The sequence below is a fragment of the Berghia stephanieae genome, chromosome 10 (genome assembly GCF_034508935.2).
Source record: "Berghia stephanieae isolate SIO BIC M18660-M18661 chromosome 10, UCSD_Bste_1.3, whole genome shotgun sequence".
NCBI classification, from domain to species: domain Eukaryota; kingdom Metazoa; phylum Mollusca; class Gastropoda; order Nudibranchia; family Aeolidiidae; genus Berghia; species Berghia stephanieae.
In genome coordinates, this window is record NC_088369.1 from 24016943 (window position 1) to 24021942 (window position 5000).

At 37.5% G+C, this 5000-nt stretch overlaps 1 protein-coding gene across 2 annotated transcripts in view; it reads right to left on the reverse strand.

The window, feature by feature from the left end:
• Positions 1 to 5000, reverse strand: part of LOC144980856 (protocadherin-19-like) — a 130492-nt gene that overhangs the window by 70159 nt on the left and 55333 nt on the right. Inside the window, exon 2 of one of the 2 annotated variants that reach the window (XR_013646976.1) lies at positions 817 to 1411. The gene's annotated coding sequence lies outside the window, so the exon portion shown is untranslated. Of the gene's footprint in view, positions 1 to 816; positions 1412 to 5000 lie in introns of those variants that run through there. The other variant, XM_078928720.1, reaches the window with a different exon arrangement.

Consider the following 5000-nt stretch of genomic DNA (forward strand, 5'->3'; position numbering starts at 1 on the left):
AATTGAACATATTATGTATATCAATTTTTAGAAGTTAGAAATTGTTTAAATATTTCCAATCATAAAAAAAAACAAAAAAAAACAAAAAACAAACAAAAACAAAATAAAACAAAAAACAAACAAACAAAAACTAAACAAACAAAAAAACATATGTATTTGTTTTTAAGGGTTTTACGGCGCTTGCAACACATTTAGGTTATATCAGCGCCAGTAAAAAGAAAGACAATGGGATAGTAAAATGTTCTAGAATTACAATTAAAGAACCCAAGAAAAAGTCAGACATAGGGGAACTGGGAACACATAGGGATCAGATGTAGATTCCAAGAGCATACCACCAATGTACTTAGTTTCAGATCACCTATAAGTCTCATCCGGACACAAGCACAAAATCCAACAAAGAGGAATACACTCAAATGCTTACATTATACATTCAAAATAACAAATATAATAATACATAACAGAGAGATGATTTATAAGGAAAAAAATATCATCTCCCAAAACAATTACTATGCATTTGACTGTTTCCCTCCCAGCTAGGACTCCGGCCAGGGCCAGGACAGAACCAAGTAATCTCATTCCAAGACAAAGACATAAAGCATGTTGGAAAATATAAGGAGATAGAAGACACAGTATGCACCCCCCTGCCCACTATGGGAGGTCAGGAACCCCACCCAGCAAAAAAACAAAACATTAAAATAAATAAATTAAAAAAAAAAAACACACAAAAACAAAAAAAACAAAAAACAAACCCCGCTCAAAAAAAAAAAAAAAAAAAAAAAGCTAGCAAACCCAAAAAAAACAACAAAACAGACTTACCTCATACAACAGTTGAGTATGTGAACGTGTCGAGTGTTTATCCTTGTTTTCGAATTGCTTACTCCGTGGTGACAAGTCCGTGGAATACAACAAATTATAATATATTATAACACACACGTGTTGATTTTACAATGAATGAAACCACGATTATATAATATATTATTGTATATTATGTTATAATCAATGACGAGAGTTCGTGCGACTGGGATGCGTCATGCGTCATGCGTCTAACGCTGAAACCTTCCAAGCGTTGAAAAACAAAACAAAACAAAGTAAAAATCGTGGGTAAATTCTCCAAGAATGTACGAGTTCAATCTGTCCAACTGTCATGGATCTTTGCCAGTTTGTTTTTTCATGATAAGAACGAACTGTTATCGAAATAGTAAGTATAAACATAAACCCTCTCCGTACCACCGACAGCAAAATCGTCACATTTGTTACGACACAATGTACGTTTTTTCTTATTCAGATTTATTCTGTACTTCACAATGATCTTTGTTTAATTAATAAGAGCATAACGTTGTTTTGTAGAGAGCTTGTTTGAGTCTAAAAATAAATTTTTCTGCTGGGTAAGCCTGCCATTTTTGGGAAAATACTGAAAATCATCGGTAAGGAGAGAGTTAAGAAAAGCACGGAAGTTCAATGGGGGGTGGTGGTGGGGGGGGGGGGGGGGCCGAGTAATATTATCATTATAACAGCATTGGAAAGTAGAGATAACAAATCATCATCTAATGACAAAAGGCGTCGCGGTATCTCACTTGGTAGAGTTGTAATCCATTCTGAAAAGACATTTTTTCTCCCTTTCTTTTAAATAATAACTCATTCAAGAACAGACTGGATAGCTATTGGACAAACCAAGAAATCTTCTATGATTACAAGGCTAGCATCACATTCTGTCTTCACGGTAATCGGCAACCGGAAGAAACAAAGATGACACCTGAGTCCAGCGAAGAGGATCTTTGAGAATCTGTGCTGGAAATCATCTCTAAGTATCTAAGTATAGTAATAATACATAAAATAATAAATGAAATTCCCTCCATTTCCCATACGGGAAATTTGTCTCAAGGTTTTATTCCAAGGAAAGACTGGAATAACCCAGGCGCCAGGCGCAGTGCAGCGCCGCAAATTGAGCGAGGGCGAGGTGACTTGCTTAAGGCCACACAGCGGAAGGTCCTGGGTTTGAGCCTCGTCAGCTCATAGTTGATTCCTTTGTAAAGACTCTTTACTCACATTCTCTCACCTTACTCATGTGTAAAATGAGTACCAGGCCGTTAACGGCCTTGATTCTGTCCGAAAAATTGTAATATCGCCCAATAGGCGTCATGTCCCGTCCTACAGTTACTTGTTGCTGTTGGCTAGCACCCCTTTGTAAAGCGCTTTGAGCCCGTTTAGTGGATATTTATTGCTCTATATAAAAATATCTTAATTAATTTTTTTCTGCAAAAGTTTCCTTCCAATATTGATATCACGATGAATTACACACTACACATTACATAAAGGCTGTGTCCGTCAACATCAAGTATTATTCACACTATGAATTAACTATCACTAATGACAAATATATATATCGGCGAAGTGGCCGAGTGGTTAAGGCATTGCACTGTGACCCGGAAGGACCCGGGTTCGAGCCCCGCTTCAGGCACTTTCGTTTTTTTTTTCTTGAGCAAGATTATTAACCCCCAATTTGCTCATTTGGACAACATGGGTGATTCCTGTTGACATCAGACATCTTGTTTGATGAGTTATCTATATTCCTTCGTGGAATGCCGTGGCGGAAAAGGCATAATTTATATATATATATATATATATATATATATATATATATATATATATATATATATATATAATATATATCACCATTATAAATATAAAGCTAGTAGTATCCATGTTTCATACAATATCTAATAATATCATCACAACACACTCCACGTGAAGAAACCTGTAGTCTAATTAATAAGCCATCGGAGGCAACAGCATCCCAGAAATAGAACAACACAAACAGCACAGACAGCTGCTATCTCTCGATATAACAGCAGCAGCAGAATCTTCATCAAGTCAATAAATATCGCGACGTAATCAACGGGTGTCGAATAAGAACTCTCATCTCTCACCGATCAGGTAAAGACTTACCGCGCACAACGATGATCACCACTCGTATCAAGTCAGCAGTATTTGAAGCAGTGATATCTTATATATGTAAACATGAATGGATACTGCCATCTTGGTGATGAATGGATGGATGTATATAGATAGTATGCACTTGGTTTAGAAGCTCACAACATTGCCATCCGGAAGTATAACGGCCAAAACACAAAACTGTGTGTAACCTTGAACGTTTATAGTCTGGTTTAGTGAGAATTACTCATAAACGCAGATGGCAAAAAAAAACAAAACAAAAAAAAAAAAAAAAAAAAAAACAACAACAAAGGCCGGAATGACGTCAACTTCGATCTATCTAGACAGAAGAACTCGCTCACCGTTGAGGTAAAGACTTATTGCGACGACGACCAGCAGTCAGCAGTATTTGAAGCAGTGATATGTATAAAAACACGAGTAGATACTGCATCTTGGCGATGAATGGATGGATGTATATATACAGGTAGAGGCTTCCAATCGATAATGACATGTCTCCAATCACAGCAATGCTAAACTATGAAAAAAAGACGTTCTTAAAATTTTGGCCAGAAAACTCTTCCTTCAAATATTGACCGATTTAAATGAACCTCATCTTGGCAAACATTCTCAAACCTGGGACTTTCTAGAAGTCTTTATGGGAGTCCCAGGTGTTGAGAGTTTTTGCCCAAAACTGAATGCCATTTTAATCGTTCGATATTTGAAAACCGAATTTTCTGGCCAGAACTTTATATACGCGCTTTTTTTCCCGAGTACGACAGAGGAATACCAGAGACTTGTCACGTAGAGTTGTACGGGTGTGTTGAAGGGGGGTTGGGGGGTTGGGGGTGGGGGGTGGGGGGTGGGGTGGAGGGTGCCTGATGAGGTGAGGATGGACACAGGTGAGAAGGGGCTTAGTGAGGAGCACAGACCAAATGATATATATATATATATATATATATATATATATATATATATAGAGAGAGAGAGAGAGAGAGAGAGAGAGGGGGGGGGGGGGGTCTGTGGTGCGGAATATGTAGATTGAACCGTGGGGAGGAAGTAGATAAGCTTAACTCTTCCAGATTATATTGCCTCATTTTGGCAAAAATGCCTTATGGCCAGAAAACTCGTCCTTCAAATATTGACCGATTTATATGAACCTCATCTTGGCAAACATTCTCAAACCTGGGAATTTCTAGAAGTCTGTATGGAAGTAACGATCTCCCCGGACAGGCAGAGTTTTAGTCGTACCAGTAAGGTCGCGGGTTCGAGCCCCCATCGCTGCCGCGAAGCTTTTATTCTATGTTGTCTTCTGGCACTTTCCTATCCTGCTCACTTCATTTCTTGTTATTTTTTCTGAAGAAAGAAAAAAAGAGAGAGTCTGAGATTTAATAGAGAATAAAACTGACAACTTTTAAAAAATACATATTTATGATTAATTGATGATCTCTAAAAAGGTAATATTTAAAAAAAAAGCAGCAAAACCCCCCCCCCCAAAAAAAAACAAAAAAAACAAACAAAACAAAACAAAAACAAAAAAAAAAAAGCAAAAAAAAAAAAAAAAAACCAAAAAAAAAAAAAAAAAACCAAAAAAAAAAAACCAAAAAAAAAAAAAAAACAACCATTAAAAAAAATTGAGCTTTTATATAGAGCAATATCCACTAAATGTGCTCAAAGCGCTTAACAAGGGGTCCCTGGCCAACAGGAACACTTAACGTGTAGGACGGGACAGACAAGACCCCTGTTAGGCGATATTACAATTTTTTTTCGGAGAGAGACGGTGTACTGTTAACGGCGAGGTACTCATTTTACATTGGGTACGGTGAGAGAATGTGAGTTAAGAGTCTTTACTCACATTCTCTCACCTTACTCAGGTGTAAAATGAGTACCTGGCTGTTAACAGCGTTGTCTCTGTCGGCGCCCCCCCCTGGAAATATCGCCTAACAGGCGTCATGTCTCGTTCTACATGTTACGTGTTGCTGTTGGTCAGGAGTGACCACTTTTAAAGCTCTTTGAGCACATTTGGTGGATATTGCGCTATATAAAAGCTCAATTTAAAAAAATAAATCAAG